General features: G+C 39.1%; 1 protein-coding gene across 1 annotated transcript in view; it reads right to left on the bottom strand.

Moving 5' to 3' along the window:
* The window catches only part of CCSER1 (coiled-coil serine-rich protein 1), a 929,337-nt gene extending 921,029 nt beyond the window's left edge, over positions 1–8,308 (bottom strand). Inside the window, exon 1 of the mRNA XM_012647181.1 lies at positions 8,078–8,308. The gene's annotated coding sequence lies outside the window, so the exon portion shown is untranslated. The remainder of the gene's footprint in view (positions 1–8,077) is intronic.
* Positions 8,309–20,395: the final 12,087 nt, after the last annotated feature.

Genomic DNA, 20,395 nt, shown 5'->3' with positions numbered 1-20,395 from the left:
CATTAATAAATGGGGAAAATTAGAGAAGGCACCTCACTGTCTGGAATGTATTTCTTCATCTGTTCTACATTCCAAACACACAATATTCAAATAACGTTATGAAGTCAAATGCAGAAGAGCCAGATCATCTTGAAATTAACAAATGACTAGAAAAAGGGAAATAGGCAAATTCTAAAGAATTCATATGCACATTGTGCACATATTTGTATACGCATATCACATTTGGGCACCAGACAAGACATAGAATAACATGTATTTCATTTATTATAGATTAAGCTGTTCTGCAAACATAAGTTACCTACAATTTATACTTTAAGATTATATAAATAGGAGATCCATTCTTTTTGAAACTGATTGATTTGTTTGTAACAAACATTTATAAAATGTTTGTTGTCAATGATGATGAATGAGTAGCTCTATATTAGGACACAGCCAAGTAAGGAAAGGTTATGTGCAGCAAAATGAGGCAGTCTGGTGGTGGTCATAATCTGGTACTAGACTTACACTATAGTCTGGAAAGCACTATAGAGGCACAGTTGTGAATACTCCCAAGAAGTTCAACCAGACTGAGCATTTGGGGGCATGGCAACATGCCCTAAGTAGCTGGTATCACTGAAGTCCAAGAGTGAGGATTAAAATGAAGCATACCTCTAACAGCTGGCAATGTTTAGAGATCCAGGAAAGTAGTTGTGATTTTGGGGAGTTTGCTAGCAGATAAAATGGCTCAGGAAATGAGATGGTTTCAGAGACAGGATCCCATTCTTTAAAGAAATACAGAAAACTCTGTCAAAAGAAAGGCCTTGTTGGGCCGGGTGCAGTGGCTCCTATCTGTACTCCTACCACTCTGGGAGGCCAACGCGGGAGGATCACTTAAGCCTAGGAGTTCAAGACCAGCCTGGGTAACCTGGTTAGACGTCTTTAAAAAAAAAATAAAAAAGAAAGGCCTTGCTCAAATGCTGGGAGAAATGGTGAGATTGAGTTATTTATTAAGACACAAGAGAAAATATTAGGTAAGAAATCAGTTCAATTATAAGAAAGAAGTCTAATTACTAGAATTATGCTATAATATTACAGCTGACTGTCAAAGGTTGCTTGTGCTGTGCTAGAAACCAGTCGATATTCTTACCACATAAAAGGAATGCTCCTGAATCAGCGGCATGGCTGAGACTCAAGTTTATGATTCAATAGTCCCAATAAGAGAAGCAGATTTTTACAAAAGCTACAAAATAGGCCAGAAGTGAAATACTTAGTTTAAAAAAAAATTGTCTTTTTCTCCTTGATATTATGCATCTGATTTTATTCATGTTAGTGACTGATTTAAACACATTGTAAAACAGATAATGTTATACAATTAGTCTAGTCAAGGGCTTCAGAATAACCAAATTTAACTCTCTGTCCATGGACTTTTATGAAATCAGCCTGTAAATATTTCCCTTGCTACAAACACTCAAACATTGAGTAAACCTACATTTAAATAGATGAAGTAAAGATTGTAAGTCAATAGAAACTAAATTAAGTTCGATAGTACACATGGACATGTTTCCTTTTCATGGGAAGAAAGCTGGATCCATAGCTAACACCTAAGATCAACTTTTTTTTGAGCAAGGTGCTCAAAGCTCTTTGTGACTCTTAAAAGATAAGCTGCATGTCTCCAAATATGTAGTAGAATATCTAATGTTTGAGCATTCTCTGTATAAAGGTATGCATTTGCAAAATTATACTTGGCTATGTCTTAAATTCTTATTATAGAATTCAGAGATTCTGACAAGATGCGGTAAAAGGATTGTGACTGAAGGGTACTGAGGGTATACAGTATCAGTACTGGAAATAAAAACATGGAAGTATCAGCCTTGCAAGTCTCCCATCACCTATTCCAATGACCCAAGAAGGAACAGCATCATCATTGAAGATGGTGGAAAAGGAGAAGCAATACACAGATATTGCTGCTAGCCCCTGAGCTAAATTAGGAATAAAGGAAAGGTATATACTCCTCCTTCAAACTTTCTCTGCCTACTGGATTCATATCATTGTAACAAAAAAAATTACAATGTTTGGTCTAGATAGTTTGGCAGACCACACAAAAGAGACTCAGTTTTTTCATCTTTAATATAAGCATAAAACCAACTTCACAATATTAGAAGAATTACATGACATAACATACACACTTCTTATCATGTAAGAAGTGTTCAGCACATTATAGCCATGGCTATTGTTGTTAATAAAATAATATATCATCATTTGAAACATAGCAAAAAATACTTATGTTTACAAATATTCTAGGAATCCCTTTATTTTTAAAGTTTCTTAAAGTGCCTTTCTCTGGAAAAAATAAAAAATCCTTAGAATGAAGGCATAGATGCTTAGTCATTTATTTAAGCAATATTTATCTAATCTAATGTAATACATGCTGGGCACTGCTAACCCTGATGAAACAATATTCAATCAATCACATAAATACATGTAAAATTAAAATTTCAATAAGTACCACAAGGTAGAGGAATATGGAACTAAAACTACATATAACAGGGCAACTGATGTAGCAAAGGCAGCCAATAAAGGTATCCTTAGGGAAGTGAAGACTGAGTTCATACCTGAAGTAGAGAAGCAAGGTTTGGGGGAAGGGGGAGAGGGACAGCGGTACTAAAAGAGGCACAGAATGTGAACACATTATCGGTAATCTTGAAAGATGTAGAGCTGTGATCTAAAACGTATTTCAGCAGTAAGACTCTGAGAACATTCCACATGTGTGATGTTATTATTATACTGTTAAAATAACTGTAATCTTACACAGAAAAAGATGATTACTACATGACAAGACCAAAAACATCACATAAAATTCCACAAGACTAAACAGAAAACGGTCAACTTTTATTTTAATACACTAGTGTATTCCATGTTCCTATACAAATGACTACCAATCAGGTCCAGCTTGGGGTCATTACATCCAGTTAAATTCTCATGTAGTCCCTCCCCAACCAACAGCAATTGTGTGCAAAGGAATTGAAAACTCACTTAAAATGTGGTCAAAAAACACAGTTAAAGTGAAAATCTTTTGATAGAGGGTGTAATATTTCCCAAGACTAAAAAGTTAAACTTTAGTTTACTACCAGTTGAGGAAAGTACTTAGACAGAAAACAGTAGAAGACACAGCCTTCAAATTTCACTCTAAAATACTTTAGGTCAGCGGTTCTTAAACTTTAGAGTACATAAGAATCACATAGAGGCTGGGTGTGGTGGCTCACACCTGTAATCCTAGCACTCTAGGAGGCCAAGGATCACTTGAGCTCAGGAGTTCAAGACCAGCCTGAGCAAGATCAAGACCCTGTCTCTACAAAAAATAGAAAAATTAGGCAGGCGTCATAGCACGCACCTGTAGTCCCAGCTACTCCAGAGGCTGAGGCAGGAGGATCGCTTGAGCCCAGAAGTTTGAGGTTGTGGTGAGCTGTGTTGATGCCACTCTACTCTAACCAGGGCAACAGAGTAAGACTCTGCTTCAAAAATAAATAAATAAATAAATCACATAGAGGACCCCACCCCAGGTTTTTGATTCATTCTGTGGTTGGGCTCCAGATTTGGCATTTTAACAAGTTCACAGGTGCTACTGTTGTTGCACTGGCTTAGGTATTTGCCATTAAATAATAAAATGTTTCTTTGTAAAAGACCTTTGGACTATACTTAGTATCAAAGCATAGTTAAAAAATTTAAAAATTTTAATCAGTTTAACTAAAATTTTTAAATTATTAATGCAATGTAAAGCAAAACCAAGAGCCACATTTTAAGTAAATCTAGATGTAGGGCCAGGAATTTGGCCAAACAACTTCATTTGTCAATGATTTAAAGCACAAATCTTTTAACAATTTTTAACATCATATCAAAGATATGATTTTAATATCATATCAAATATTTCCAACCACATTTTTTTTTTAATTTAGCCAACACAGAAACAACTTGAAATGCATTGTGGTTGTCTAAAATAAGACTGAAAACAATATCTTGGTACTGCATCAACTGCAGCTTAAAACGGTCAGCTTTACATTTTCATATGTAGTTTAAGCTTCATAGTGAAACATGTTTCTTTCGTTATAGTGTTTTTTCCTCAATCCCCTCATCTTTTCTCACTTCTTCTCCCACCCCAGTTTTATTGTTAACTGACGCTGTTGCATAGTGAAGATATTATTGCAGACAGAAGTGCATGTCCTCAATATAAAGCAAACACTTTGTCATTACCCAATAGGGAAATCATACAGACACTGTCAGTCATACAGTAGGCAAGGTTACATCATCGAAATGATACACCTGTGACATATAGCCAAAAACCAAACTCAAAAGGGACCAATTAACAGATAGGCTGGTTTGTACCCTGACTACATTGGAAATCACTCCATTCTTGCAGGAATATGAAATTGGTGCTTTAATAGGCTTTCACTTTTGTAATAACTCTTATCTATTCACTGTCAACAAAATATATGTATGAAAATATTTTAATTCTACTGATCTGAAAGAATCCCACTTGGTTATTTATTGGAAGTCATATCTAATATTTGTACAATTTCTTTACTGTCACCATAACATACTTCTGGGGTGTCATATTGAATAGACAGGCTTAAAGTCAATTCAGATATTTTCGCTTGTGCTTTTGAAATGAAGAAATGCATTTTAAACAGTTTTGTGTTTGTCCAAAAACAAATAACAAGTATTCATACAAAGAAAAAATAAGTTTAGAATACTTAGAGACAGGTCATGCTCTTATTATTAATACAAGTTACTCATAAGAAGATAGTTAAAATATCCTTAAAATTTTTGCTACAATTCTAAAAAGTTCCCCACAAGCCCAGTATCATCGCTCTATATTCACGGCAAATAATATAAGGATAGATGAACTATTACGTGGATGCATACAATAAACAAAATAAAATCTTATCTATTATATCTAATAAATCTAGCACCTTTAAAATGAAAATATTATAGGAAACATTTAATGGGTTATACATTTTGTGTGAAGTATAAAACGTTAAGCATTCAATGAATGCTTGAATGCTAAATTAATACTGTTGTTGTTTTCCACATTACACTACTTCTTTAGAGCAAACATAAAAAGGTTTGATTAAGGAAGTACCCAAAACACCTTGCTGTAAAGAGATTGCAAATGCACCATCTTGTTATTAATACCAACTCGACACCTCAGTGTGATGTGCCTATATTTAAATATTTAGAGTACATATTCTCTATAAGTACTCTATTGTACTACTATAATAGTACAAGTACATATTGTTTATTAAAAGGCAATATAAAGTTAAAGATTTGTCTTCTCAGGTACAAAAATCCTGACAATGAAGTCCAAGAATAGAATGTACAGAATGATCAACACCAAAAAAAGACTCACCCTGCACTTTGCACAATATCTAAATCTATTCCAAAACAAACTTATCTTCCCTTATGTCTTTTCTACAATTTCTGGAGACTCACATCTTACACTTTATATTTCTTCTTATCCACAAACTAACAATCTACTAATCCTACTTATTCTTTAAGATCAAGATCAAGTCAGTCTTACCTACCCCCTGAAGCCCCACAAAATCCAGTATGAAGTGTTACTGTCAAGCTCTGAACTCCTATAGTACTCATTAGACACGTAATCTTTCATTGTCATGGGTTGTTAACTCTACGTTCAAGTATTAGCATCAGATTCCTCTCAACTGGCAAGTAAGTTCTTGAAAAATAGGGAACAAGGGAATCTCGTGTTCCTCTACAATGTCTAGACAGTACTTTGCACATGACAGGCCTTTGATTATGAACATTGTGATGAGTAATGAGATGCAATACAGAGTTGAGTAACTATTATTGTAAAAATATAATAAATTTTTCATTTTCTACTTCATGAGTGATGTAAATTAACATTCTATGGTATAATATTTTTAAATAAATAGTTGCTGATTTGCTTTCAATATCAAAGAACAAAATACTCATAAATATGACTTTTAACAATTGCAATGTTACTGCCCATCAGTTACATTTTTTAATACCCATTATCTCTACATTCCAATGAATGGGGTTCTTCATCTAAGTTCTAACCTAACGTAAAAAGCTGCACATGAGCTAATGTTGAAAATGTATTTTAAACTAATATGAATCTAACTATATCATAAGATCAAATCCTTAACTGCACTTTGTCTTTCAAATGAACAGGACTCTTAAGGAAACTCTGTTCAAACTGGGGGAAAAACAGTTTGTTTTGATCAAATTAAGGATCTCCTCAATATCAAATGAAGACAAATTACTCTGACGATAGGTTGACTAGTTTACTTTGGTTTCTGCTCTGTGAGATTATTGAAAGCGTGGTTACAACATGGAATTTTAATGTTTTAAAAACACTGTGTTCGTAGGCACTTAGAGACATCTCCGTTCAAAAGATTAAGGAGAATATTCTACTATCGCAACCCAGTCATCAGTCCTATAAAAGCACAGGTTGCTACTTTTAAGGACAAACATTACTTTACTAAAGCATGATGATGGGCACCACCCCTAGTCATTTCTAAGCTTCGAGTTATGTCTTTGGCATTTGTACCTGTAACAAAGTGAACAAAAAGGAAAACCAAAACAAATTATGTTGTAACCTAGATTAACAGTGTTTTAGCTCTTTTCTTAATAGCCAGTTTTTAAAGAATCAGTAGTAACAGAACCACCTAGGTGTCTTCTCTGTCCTCGCCAGCTTTAAATTATGTGTGTAGATTATTTTTAATAGCAGGGGGGAGGGGGAAATGGAGACTGTGTGTCATATTTCAGTGGGAAAGTATTCAACTGCAAAGATTTCAAAAATGAAAGCAGTTGAAACCAAGTGGGTATTTCCTGTCCTGTAAGTCCTGCTGAGGGCCCGAAGAGGTAAGAGGAATGGAAAATGGGGCCATAATAACATTAAAAAGCAAGGAATCTGTAACTTCTAAGAAGCATTTTTTTTCCTACTCGTAACAATAAGAGTGATTTTCTCACTTCATTTCCTATTCCGGGGTCCACGCGAGGGGAGAGAAAAGCTGATCAGCTTCTAATTCTGAGAGAGGACAGAGGAACGAGAGCGCGCGCGCAGCCCTGGATACACTGAAGGAAACCCCAAGAAATTTCACAACTCTTTGCCATAAATAGCCTTTCTCCTCACTCTGGATACCTCCTCCCTTACATCAGCAAGGCTCAGCCTCCACGCGCAGAGAAGCACCATTCACAAATCCCTCCGTCACCCCTACCCCTCGCTGGCACCGTGTGTGCGGATCCCGGGGACACAAGCCAAACGACGCAGGGGCCAGGGGGCCACCTGCGGTTTCAGCTCCAGGCTGACTTGCTGCTCAGGTGAACCAGCGCACGGATGGGTCCCCAGCGCGAACACACACACACACACACACACACACACACACACACCCCGCGAGCCCGTGACGCGCCACCACAAAGCAATTTGTTCACTCCAACTCGCCGCTGCTCCTGCTGCCTCAGGGTAAGGTCGCGCTTCCCATCCGGGAAGCCAGCGCCAGAGGACAGGCAGGCGGAGGCGAGAGGCGGTCCCGGCTCGGGCACTGCGGCTCCTCAGAGAGCCCCGGGCTCCCCGCCCCCTCCTCCCCTTCCCCCTTCGCCGCCGTCCCCGCCCCAGCGCCGCGGCCCCGGGCGCCCGCGCTGCCGGCCGCCCCTACCTGCGGGACGCGAGCGGCCGGGAAGAGCAGCGGCGCGAAGCCTTCGCCAACTCTTGCCTCCCGGACTGGCCGCGCTCCTCCTCGCCCCGGAGCGGCGGCCGCGGCCGCGGGGCATAACCCTCACAGGAGCGCGGGGGAAATGGCCACGCAGAGCACCGGGAGTCGCGGGCCGGTGGCGGGCGAGCCCCTCCGCGTCCTCCCCACCCCGCCCGCCCGCAAGGCCAGGTCCTTGCGCTGAGCACGCCGGGCCCGCGGCCGGCGCCCCGGGCCTGGGCGGGGGCTGCTCCCGCGCGGCCCAGGCACGTCGCGGTCACCTGCCGGGAGGTCATCCCTGCGGCCGCCGGGGTCGGCCTGGGCGCAGCGGCTACGCGACCCGCCACCGGGGGCACCGGGGGCGTTACTACCTGGAGGGTTCCGCGCCGCTCGTTAAGGCTCCTCCCGGGCACTCGGGGATTTATGTCTTCGGGGCACGGGGGTGTCCTTCCTGGTCCCCCTCCTGTGTCCTCCCTCCCCTTCGTGGCTGTTGGGCTCCTTCTTTCCACTCCCAGTTGCAGAGTCGAGCTGCGTTATTTAATAATCCTCCTGCTCCTCCCGCCTGCGCCAGCAGAGCGGCTCTGCCTGAGCCACGGCTTCCCAGTCAGTCATGTTGAGGGAGAGGGAGAGCGAGAGAGGCGGATTGGCAGTAGGTCCGCGACTATGTGTGGTGAGGAAAAGAAGAGCAGAGCAAGAGGAGGGCAGAGCAGGGACGCGGGGAGGCGCTTCCAAGTGTGCGAGTGCGCCGAGCGCGACCGTGAGGGGAGCGCGGGAGCCACCTCCCCGGCAGGCCGCGCTCCCGGGCTGTGAGGGGGGCGGGGACGAGCGCGGCCTTTATGGGGGGGCGGGGGTGCTGGGGCGGGGCGGCTTCGAGGGCGGCTCCCGGCCAACTGCGTCGAGGCTACGGCGCACGCATCCTCGCACATTAACGCGCGCACCCCCGCGCTGACCCGCCGCTGAGTTTTCATTTCAGGGGACGCAGTGGTCCACCGTGCTCACTTGGCTCCCCTAGCCCATCCTGGTGCGTATGTCGAGGCCACGCGCGTTGGCAGGTCAAGACAAGAGACTAGGGGGAGTCCGAAGAGACGCGGAGCGACCGCGGGTGTGCTGGCAATGCACTGTATCTTTGCTCTCCAAGCTCGCGATGCTGTCTTCCTTCCCGTCCACCTCTGAGGGAGGAAATTATGAGGTTCTTTCTCCGCTCTTCCTTCTCACCTACCTAATTCACATCTTGACAAGTCTCTTCCTTCCACAGGAACAAGGACGGAAACCTGGCTTCTTTTCTTTAAGCAGGTCACACCTCCCAGGAACCATCTGCAGCAATCAATTCTTCTGTAAGATAATGGAAGCATTGCGACTATGACCAAGAGTGGAACTTGTGTTCCTACACATAAGGTCCTACACAATACAGGCATTACAAACACGACCAGCTACCAATTTGACATCATTTGACTGATGGCCCCCTGGAGAAAATTTGCCAGTTTAGAGATCGAAAAGACTTCCGATGCATGGTGCTGTTGCTTACATAATTTATTTTCCCTTGATCCTCTCAGACCCTTGCACTGCCTCATTTCCTTTCAGGTCTGCACTGGGTCCTGAACTCTTTCCCATCCATCCTTTTCTTTATCTGTACCCCTGTATATTTATGCCTTTAGCAGACGATACAACAAATGGAGTGCATTTAACTCTGTTTTTGTGTGTGTTTGTGTGTGTACACACCATTTTTTAAGCCCATTCTGGTAGCATATAGGACAATTTCTAGGTGGATAATGCATCCCCAACGTTAAGTTTGGGCTCCTGACTTCACCTTCCCTTATCCTCTTTCTAGCCTCCTGCACAGATTACAAGATCTTTGGGATCTGGTGCACTGCTGTATTGAGAAACAGCTTCCAGGATTCAAGCAATCTACACTTCTCTCAAGGTTGTGTGCATGTGTGTGTGTGTGTGTGTGTGTGTGTGTGTGTATGTGTGTGTTCCACGTAATCTAACTGGCCACAATCTGACTTCTGAAATGTGGCTATATTGAGGATGAAAGTAAGGTGTACTGTTTGAATCTTAATGGTTGATGTGTATTCTAACTGGGTGACAATTCTGCTTTGGGGGGACAACTGCAGAAAACTCTCTTTATCATAAATGTGACAAAAGAAAGACAACATTTAGGAGGCTAGGCAGGAGGCAACAAGGTTGACAATTCAGTTTTCACATCTTCTCCCATGGCTTATGATCATTGCTACATCTTCAGGGGGTTTTTTTTGTTGTTTTTTTTTTTTTGAGACAGAGTGTCACTCTGTTGCCCCAGCTAGAGTGCCATGGCATCAGCTCACAGCAACCTCAAACTCCTGGGCTCAAGTGATCCTACTGCCTCAGCCTCCCAAGTAGCTGGGACTACAGGCATGCGCCACCATGCCCAGCTAATTTTTCTATATATTTTTAGTTGTCCAGCTAATTTCTTTCTATTTTTTTAGTAGAGACGGGATCTCACTCTTGCTTAGGCTGGTCTTGAACTCCTGAGCTCAAACTCTCCTCCCGTCTCGGCCTCCCAGAGTGCTAGGATTACAGGCGTGAGCTACCGCGCCCGGCCTATCTTCAGGGTTTTGCCATATGTCAGCACATTATCTATGCTCCAGGTATTTTACCTTTTTCGCATTGATGTTCCTCTCCCTTAATTCTTCCATGTCTCATACAAATAATTTAGCATCCATTAAAAATGATTTAAGCACACTATCTACAAGAAATATTAATGGGAGTGTGTGAAAAACCAAAGTGATACTGGAAAGAAAGGGCAGCAAAGTAGGGACCAGTGGATATGAATGATGTATAAATATGGGATATTATAGCTCCTTTAATTAAGCATTGGAAAATGGATGTACTAACAAAGGATTTGGGGATTTATAGTGTGCCCCATGACATCGGAAAAGTCAATTTGGGGAGGGTAAGTAGTTAACCTAAGATCATACGAAGAGTAAGTGATACAGCTGGAACTCTACCTGTCCGTCTACTCTCCTGCCCATGCCGTACTCCTGGCTTAGTTAAAAATCTTAAGAATTTCCTTAGAGCTTTTGATTATTATGAAACAAGCTGATCTACAATCCTTTGGCATTTTTCCTCTACCTGCCTCCTTCCTTTTACAATGCAAGAGAGGTTTACAAAATGTTATATTTTTAGGGTTAGGCAAGGATTTTAAAAGTCTTAACATACTTGTACTCATGTATAGAAAAAGTTAGAAAACTTTTCTCCATAGTTCTTACTGAAAGAAACCTGCTGTCATTGCAAAAAGAAATTTTGTAGAAAATATATTATTGAACATTTGCATCTAGTGGATGAATATGTGGTTTAAGAGCTATCAAATAGACATTTAAAAAGTTCTGTCCGTCTTGAAGGACAATGATCAAATCGTATTGAACAAGTTTTTGGTGTTTTCATTGCCCCGGTTTTCTGTTTATTTAATTGTCATCAATAATGATAATTTGATTATGACTCTATATTGCATACTTGAAAATTATGTATTACACCAGATATTTCAAGGGCATCTTTGGTAACCACAACTGATTGTAATTTTTACACTCTCAATTGCATTCATAATTAGTAAGAACCATGACAATCTGTCAATTGCCTTTATTCATTAAGGTATTAAATATAGCTAACATTTCTTGCTTCATTTTCTGACAAATTTGCTTTCCAAATAAAGATTAGAATTCATCTGCACTAGACCAGAAAGACATATGAAAATATATAACCTAAAACACACTTGTGAAAAGTTGATTCGTTTTAACTATTCTATATTTCCCGTGGGAAAAAAAAATCTGCACTAGAAACCCCATTTATAAATTATAATGAACAATATTTTAGAAGTTAAGTAAATGAATTATTCTCTTTTAAGATTGTTTAATGTTTCAAGCAGAATTCCCCACTTTGCAACACTTTCAGTGATAGAATTTTTGTTGTGATAGGAAAACAGAAAGTTAATGACTCTTTCCAATTTGTTCATTTTCATCTCTTGTATGCTTGCTGCTGTTTGGTTCCCAAGTGCATTTAACTGGCAAGTTCAATGAAGATTTGGCATTGCACCATTTGATGAAAGCAGAAAAATTAGGTTGCCAATTACATATGTGCCCCTTATGTGCACTGAATTCCCACTGAAGTGATGAGCCAAATTAGAAATTCCTCAGTAGTGGTACCTAAAAAGTAAAATTAGAGCCAAGGAAAGGAAAGGGAGATAATTTGTTTTTCCAGCTCCATTACTAGTCATAAGACATTTTAGAAAGTGAATTAACTTTAATACATTTGCAAAACAATGTAGATGAAATATCATTAAAAATTTAAAACTTGCACTTATTGTTTTGTTTCCTAGCTATTTTATTGTTCTTTGATTTACTTCATACTCTATCATGATTATTCAATCATTATGAAAAAAGTTGTATGACAACTACTTCCCCTCTTTGCTTTAGCTTAATCGTATAAAAGAAATGTAGGAAAATATTATAAATATGGTATTAGCATTTTGGATTTCTTCCATATTACTAAAAGGAAAATTATCCTTTCATGATGCTTTTGCAACATGAAAGTGGCATTATAGGTACCTTAGAGCAACAAAAGCAGTTAATTGAGATCAAGGCTGAAACTGACACTTAGTTCAAGACCAATGACAAATGATAAAGTGTGAGATAGGAGAAGTACAGATTGACTCACCTGCATCCCTGGGCCCAGAGAACAGAGAAAAACTCAATCTTACTGTAGAATGCTATTTAATTGGGGCAACCTTCTAGATAGACAAGGCACAGTAGATAAGAATTTAGATAGAATTATTTTTCAGAAATCTATTAGTGGTAACTATGTTTTATAAATTGTCTCTTTGCCGCAGGAATTCTGCCCAGTGGCAGGACAGCAGGATCTATTCATGTGGAAACTTAGGCAGAAGCTAAACCCAGGTGACTGGGTCAAAACACTCCCTGCATGAGCTGTCTTTGATCTGGGAACTACAAAAGACACCTAGGATTCATCCTGTAGGGCACACGTGGGAGCAAGTCTATTAAAGTGAACGTAAGCCACCGCCTTTGTATCTGAGCTACCATGTCCCAGGTTTACAAGTGATATAATTCTAAGTCTGTGTAATGGGCTGAGAGGATAGACAGTAGAGGATGCGGAGAGGCATCTCTTACCCAGCAACTGAAGTAACCCTGAATTTCCAGGGAAGACTACCCAGTTTAAGGAGCTGAAATTGAAATGGTGAAAAAAAGGAGAGCGCTAGCAACATTAATGTTCTTCAAATTTGTGTCTGTTTTTTAAAGGGAGGTAAATTATTAACATATTAAAATAATGCTTATTAACATAAAACAGGAGAATCATCATAAACAGAGTCACCATTAGAAACTTTTTTTTGTGGATAATTTTCTTATCTTTCTATTTTGAAATGTGACTAATGAGGTCTTTGGGAAAACAACTTCAGGATTTCTTGCCTTCACATGAGGTAATTTTCATATCTGAGCACAGTAGCCCCCCTTATCCTCAGGGGATACATTCAAAGACCCCCAGTGATGCCTAAAACCACAAGGAGTACAGAATGCGATATATTTTATGTTTTTTCTGATCTGATGACCGAGAGGGCTACTAAGTGACAAAGGAGCAGATGGTATATATGCTGTGGCTATGCTGGACAATAAGATGACTCACGTCCCCAGCAGTATGGAGCAGGAAGGTGCTCAATTCAAAACTTATGAATTGTTTATTTCTGGAATTTTCCCTTTAATATTTTCAGACTGCAATTGATGGCAAGTGACTGAAAGCAAAACTGGATAAGGAGAGGACTACTGTACTTGTTTTTTTACTGATTACAATATTTTTTTAAAAATTAACCCAATTCATTGGTTAACAAATTAACCAATGGGTTAATGTAGAATGCTATCTTAATTGGGGCAACCTTCTAGATAGACAAGGCACAGTAGACAAGAATTTAGATAGAATTATTTTTCAGAAATCTATTAGTGGTAACTATGCTTTATAAATTGTCTCTTTGCAGCAGGAATTCTGCCCAGTGGCAGGACACTGGGCAGATGTCTATGGGTTATATCAATGAAAGTGACTTTTTTTTAAATTGGACTTCTGAGTTGTTCTATTATGATTGTCCCCAGGCGTTTATGTGGTTGTAGGCATTTCATTAAAACAAGTAAGACTTGATACATTTTAAAATAAAGCATCAGTTAAATCATCCCTAAAAGTAGTATATTGATAAAATCTGAAACTAACACTAAATCTGAGTATAAATCAAATAAATAGATCTAATTATAACAATAGAAGAAATAAAACAAAACTATAATAGTGTTGTAGTACTACTTAGATATACAGTAAAAATAAACAATGCTAATAGAATAATCTAAACCATATTAAACCAGTACTACAGCAGGTTGGAAACTGGTCTTACCATCTGTCAGTTTCTATACTGGCAGTCTCACAAATGAAATCTCTTTTTAACAAAACATCACAGCAGGAGATACAGACATGTGAATTGTAATTAAAATGTGAAAAATGCATTTCCTAGGTTTTGTTGTTTATATAAGGCTTCGCCTTTATTGTGAAATTCTAGGCTTATGAAGTTATGGAAAATGGAAGTCATTTTTATTTTGACAAATCTACACACAATTTGACCAAAATTTTAACTTCAGTAATGAATGCACATGCTTTTATGAATTGAAGTGTGTTTTCCTTATGTCTGGTTCACTCAGTAATGAGATTCAATTATTTTTTAATCATCGAAGTATAGAAGATGAGGAGGAATAATTTGTATATTTTGATGCAATCTAGATCTGCTGAGAAACGATTTTATTGCTTTTTATTTACTTACCATTATATTCTGTAAATAAAAAAAATATTGAACTTTTTTCACTTGCTGGCAAAAGTCAGCCTAAATCATATACTTGGCTCTATAACGGAAAAGTCGCCTACATTTTATATCTGGGTGAATAATAGTTTTCTAGTTTCTTAGCATTCACATATCAAACAAATCAAAATATGCAATGTATGAAATGTGACTATTATTAATGCTACAGATATTGAATGAATGTTCAAGAAACAAGAATGGTGTATTTCAAGTTATTCAAGTCAACTGAGTTAAAATAGCACATTTATATTCAAATAGATCTTAATTTTTATTCTCACTGCCCGTTTTTAACATCTTGGATGTTGTCTCAAAATTTAAGTTAATGTTAAAGTTAGCAGGTGCATTTGACATTTGTCATTATGGGATTTATTATGTATGTGTACATTATGTATTCAAACACATTCATATCCCTAACTTACCATTGGTGTGTAACCACGCTTTTCTTTGCACTGTCATCGTTTCCAACTTTCCTTCAAATGTTACCATTTTTAAAAACAAAATGGATATCAAGATAGGAGTGAGTCATTAAATCAGCATATAATTGTGTGTTTCAAATATGGCTGTCACAAATATCCCATCTCATGCCCTTCTTAAATGTTGATGTTGAAAATTATGATTGAGCGGTAAAGGTTATGTCACTTCATCTTAAACATTAGCAGAAATTTGTGATGGCTTCAACCGATAAAAAATGGTAAAAATGGCATTAGATAATTTCCTAGGCTAGGTCATAAAATTACCATTCACTGTCTCCTTGTTCCTTTGGGACTCTTACTCTTGGAACCTCATCTCCTGCTGCTGTAGGGAAGGCAAGTAGCCTGTGTAAAGGCCCACATGGAGAGGAACTGATGCCTCCAGTCCTGAGCACCCCACATACAATAAGCACCAATTTTCCAGCCATGTAGGTGAGCCATGTCAGAAATAGATCCTCCAGCTACCAATCTATGGACTCCAGCCAACCATATGGAACAGAGACAAGCTGTGTAATTTTCTACTGCTGCATAACACATTACCACAAACATAATGGCTTAAAAATGAATGCCACTTTATTAGATCACAGTTCTGTAGGTCAGAAGTCCAACAAGGCGTGACTTGTTCTCTGCTCAATATCGCAAGCCTGAAATCTAGGACGAGTTCTTATCTAGAGGATCTGGGGCACAAATCTACTTCTGAGCTCATTCTTGTTGGCAAAATTCAGTTCCCGGCAGTTGTACAACTGAGGTCTCCAGCCAACAGCAGCAGCTTCAAATCCTCATGCTGCAAATCTTTTATGTGCTCTTCTTCCACTAACCAGAGAAAATTCTCTGCTTTTAAAAAGGTCACGTGGGGCCGGGCGTGGTGGCTCATGCGTGTAATCCTAGCACTCTGGGAGGCCGAGGCAGGCGGATTGTTTGAGCTCAGGAGTTCGAAACCAGCCTGAGCAAGAGCGAGACCCCGTCTCTACTAAAAATAGAAAGAAATTAATCGGACAACTAAAAATATATATAGAAAAAATTAGCCGGGCATGGTGGCGCATGCCTGTATTCCCACCTACTTGGGAGGCTGAGGCAGTAGGATCGCTTGAGCCCAGGAGTTTGAGGTTGCTGTGAGCTAGGATGATGCCACGGCAATCTAGCCCAGGCAACACAGTGAGACTCTGTCTCAAAAAAAAAAAAAAAAAAGGGTCATGTGGGCCAGGCACGATGACCCACACCTATAATCCTAGCACTCTGGGAGGCCGAGGCAGGAGGAGAGTTTGAGCTCAGGAGTTCGAGACCAGCCCGAGCAAGAGTGAGACCCCATCTCTACTAAAAATAGAAAGAAATTATCTGGACAACTAAAAATATATATAGAAAAAATTAGCCGGGCATGGTGGCGCATGCCTGTATTCCCACCTACTTGGGAGGCTGAGGCAGTAGGATCGCTTGAGCCCAGGAGTTTGAGGTTGCTGTGAGCTAGGCTAATGCCACGGCACTCACTCTAGCCAGGGCAACAGAGTGAGACTCTGTCTCAAAAAAAAAAGGGGGGGGCCATGTGATTATGTTAAGCCCATTCAGATAATCTCCCTATCTTAAGGTCAACCACACCATATAGCATAACCTAATCATGCAAGTAAAATCCACTATATTCACAGGTTCTAACTATATTGAAAATGAGGGGATTATACAAGGGTGAGGATTGTTAGGGGTCATCATAGAATTCTGTCTATCACAAAAGTCTTTTCCATTAATTCTTTAAATCCCACTAGACTATTAGCCAACGGTGGGCCTATGACTGATTTGCTCATCATTATATGCCGAGTGCCTAGTAGAAGCAAAGTAATGGGTATGCAAGTGAAGCAAGGAGTGGAATATGTCATTGTGGATTTACTCTTTATATCATTTCTGAAAAATTGAATACAATAGAGACACATTTTTCATTATTCCTTTGAGAGCTTTTTTTTCAAACTATTGACAGTCTTTTGTCTTTGATAATCTTTCATAATGAATAATGAACAATAATGTGTCTCTAAGTGTATGTTTTTGTCTGCTTTGTCAAAGATTAGTTGACTATATGAGAATGGTTTTATATCTGGGTTCTCTGTTCTGTTGCATTGGTCTATGTCTCTGCTCGTGTGCCAGTATCATGCTGTTTTAGTTACTATAGCCTTGTAGTATAGTTTGAAGTCTGGTAAATTGAGGCTTCCCAATTTGTTCTTTTTGTTTAAGATTACTTTTGCTATATGGGGTGTTCTCTGGTTCCGTATGAAGCATAGAATTATTTTTTCTAGATCTGTGAAAAATGATGTTGGTATTTTAATAGAGACTGCATTGAATCTGTAGATCACTTTGGGTAGTATAGACATTTTAACAATGTTGATTCTGCCGGCCCATGAGCATGGTATGGTTTTCCAACTGTTTATGTCCTCCGTTATTTCCTTCCCCAGTGTTTCATAGTGCTCCCTGTAGAGGTCTTTCACTTCCTTAGTTAAATATACTCCTAGGTATTTTATTTTCTTTGTTGCTATTGTGAAGGGTATTGACTTTTTGATTTGGCTTTCAGTTTGACTGTTGTTGGCATATAGGAATGCTACTGATGTCTGCACTTTGATTTTGTAACCTGAGACCTTGCTGAATTTGTTCATCAATTCCAATAGTCTCATGACAGAATCTTTGGTGTTTTCTAGATATAAGATCATATCATCAGAACAGAGAACCCAAATATAAAACCATCCTCATATTGCCATATGATCTTTGACGAAGCAGACAAAAACATACACTGGGGAAAAGAATCCTTATCCAGTAAATGGTGCTGGGAAAATTGGATAGCCACATGTAGAAGACTGAAACAGGATCTGCACCTCCCATCTCTCATAAAAATCAACTCATGGTGGGTAACAGGCTTAAATCTAAGGCATGAAACTATTAGAATTCTAGAAGAAAATGTTGGTAAAATTCTTACAGACATTGGCCTAGGGAAAGAATTTCTGAAAAAGACCCCAAAGGCAATTATAGCAACAACAAAAATAAATAAATGGGACCTGATCAAATTAAAACGCTTCTGTAAGCTAAGGAAACTATTACAAGAGCAAACAGACAACCTACAGAATGGGAGAAAAAATTCACATGCTACACATCCGATAAAGTTCTGATAACTAGAATCTATATAGAACTCAGAAAAATCAGCAAGAAAAAAAATCAAATAACCCCATTAAAAACGGGCAAAGGACATGAATAGAAACTTTTCAAAAGGAGATAGACTAATGGCCAAAAACATATGAAAAAATGCTCAACATCCCTAATCATCAGGGAAATGCAAATCAAAACCACAATGAGATATCACTTAACTCCAGTGAGAATGGCTTTTATCAAAAATTCCCAAAACGATAAATGTTGGTGTGGATGCAGAGAGATAGGAACACTCATACATTGCTGGTGGGACTGCAAACTAGTATAACCTCTGTGGAAGCAATATGAAGATACCTCAAAGAGCTAAAAGTAGAACTACCATTTGATCCAGCAATCCCATTACTAGGCATCCACCCAAAGGTAAAAAAGACATTCTATAAAAAAGACATCTGCACTAGAATGTTTGTAGTAAAACAATTCACAATTGCAAAGATGTGGAAACAACCCAAGTGGCCATTAATATATGAATGGGTTAATAAAATGTGATATATGTATAACAATGATGGTCTAGCACCTCTTATATTATCCTGGATAGAACTGGAGCCCATTCTACTAAGTGAAGTATCATAAGAATGGAAAAGCAAGGACCATATGTACTCACCATCAAATTGGTATTAACTGATCAACATTTATGTGCACATATAGTAGTAACATTCATCGGATGTCAGGCAGGTGGGGAGGAGGAGATGGGTATATTCACACCTAATGGGTGTGGTGCACACCATCTGGGGGATGGACATGCTTGACGCCCTGACTTGGGTGGGACAAAGGCAATATATGTAACCTAAACATTTGTACCTCCATAATATGCTGAAATAAAAATAAATAAATAAATAAAATATAAGTGTTGCAGGCACCACTGGATCAACTCAACCAAGTAATATTCAGTCATAGGAAGCAATGGTGTGGTAACATTTGATGCAACAGCATAGCAGGTCAAGACTGATGAGGACAGAAGAGACCACAAAATAAACTCAACTGTCCTATTATCCTATTAGAACGTGCATATGCAAATGTGTGGGAAGCTCCACTGTGAAGAGTGACATGTACTTCTGCTCATCACTTGTATTATTGAGGTAGGAAGTGGCTCGAGAGAGATGTAGGTAGAGATTGTCTTTTGGCATCCAACATCCAAAATATCCACTTTGTCCCAGCTAGTCCTCTATCCATAGACAGTTTTTCTTCACAATTACCAATTCTGTTGATATCAGTGTCTAAGTCACCATCATCTTTCACCTAGGTTATTGCAATAGGCTTATAACTGATTTCTGCATTTACCCTTACAGTATATTTTCAACTCAGTAGGCAGAGTTATCATGTTAAAATCTAAGTCAGATCATGCCACTGCTTAAAATCTCTAATGGCATCCCAGCTCACTGAGAGTAAAAGTCATTAGAATGGACCATAGGTCCGCATTCCATGACCCCACCACCACCACTACTATTTATTGTTACTGTTCTCTCTGTAGATTCTCTTCCTGGCTACCTGCAGAGGTCCTGCCTTTCTTTCTGACTTTGCTCAAATGTCACTTCATTGATGTCGTCTCTGGCCATTGCATCCAAAACAGTAACCTCACCCCACATACACACTCACATGCACTTCCAAGCCCCATCACCTGCTTTATTTTTCCCTAGTACTTATCACTATATAAGACACTGCATATTCTATGTATTTATTGTCCGTTTCTCCTACTAATATAAAAGATACTGACCACAGGATATTTCTGGTTTTTTCCTATGCATAGAAGAGTTCCTTGCACACAGTGACCCTCAATAAATAATTGTTAAAGGAAGGACAAATCACTGACAAAAGCACAAAACCATATAGTGGATGATAGAAGCACATCCAAGAATTATAACAGGACAGAGAGGGTTTCAAACTGTCTTCACTGACTTTTCTGAAAAGCAAAAAAAAAAAAACTTGCCATTTTGAACAAATTTTAAAAAGATTTTTATGTGTGATTTTTTTCCTAATAAATCTCGGTGTTTATGAGTCATGTGGTAACTCATAAATGTATATTTACAGAAATTCTAAAAGCAGATGGCATCCATTCATTTATCCATTCAGTCTATGTATTCAGAGAAACAGAACCAATAGGAGATATAGCTATATGTCTATATCTATATATAGATATAGATACAGATATGTATATATCTGAGAAGATTTATTAT

The sequence above is a fragment of the Propithecus coquereli genome, unplaced genomic scaffold, assembly GCF_000956105.1.
Source record: "Propithecus coquereli isolate 6110/MARCELLA unplaced genomic scaffold, Pcoq_1.0 Scaffold26, whole genome shotgun sequence".
Lineage (NCBI taxonomy): Eukaryota > Metazoa > Chordata > Mammalia > Primates > Indriidae > Propithecus > Propithecus coquereli.
Note: the sequence above shows the minus strand (reverse complement) of the source record. Positions and strands in the feature narration are given on the sequence as shown.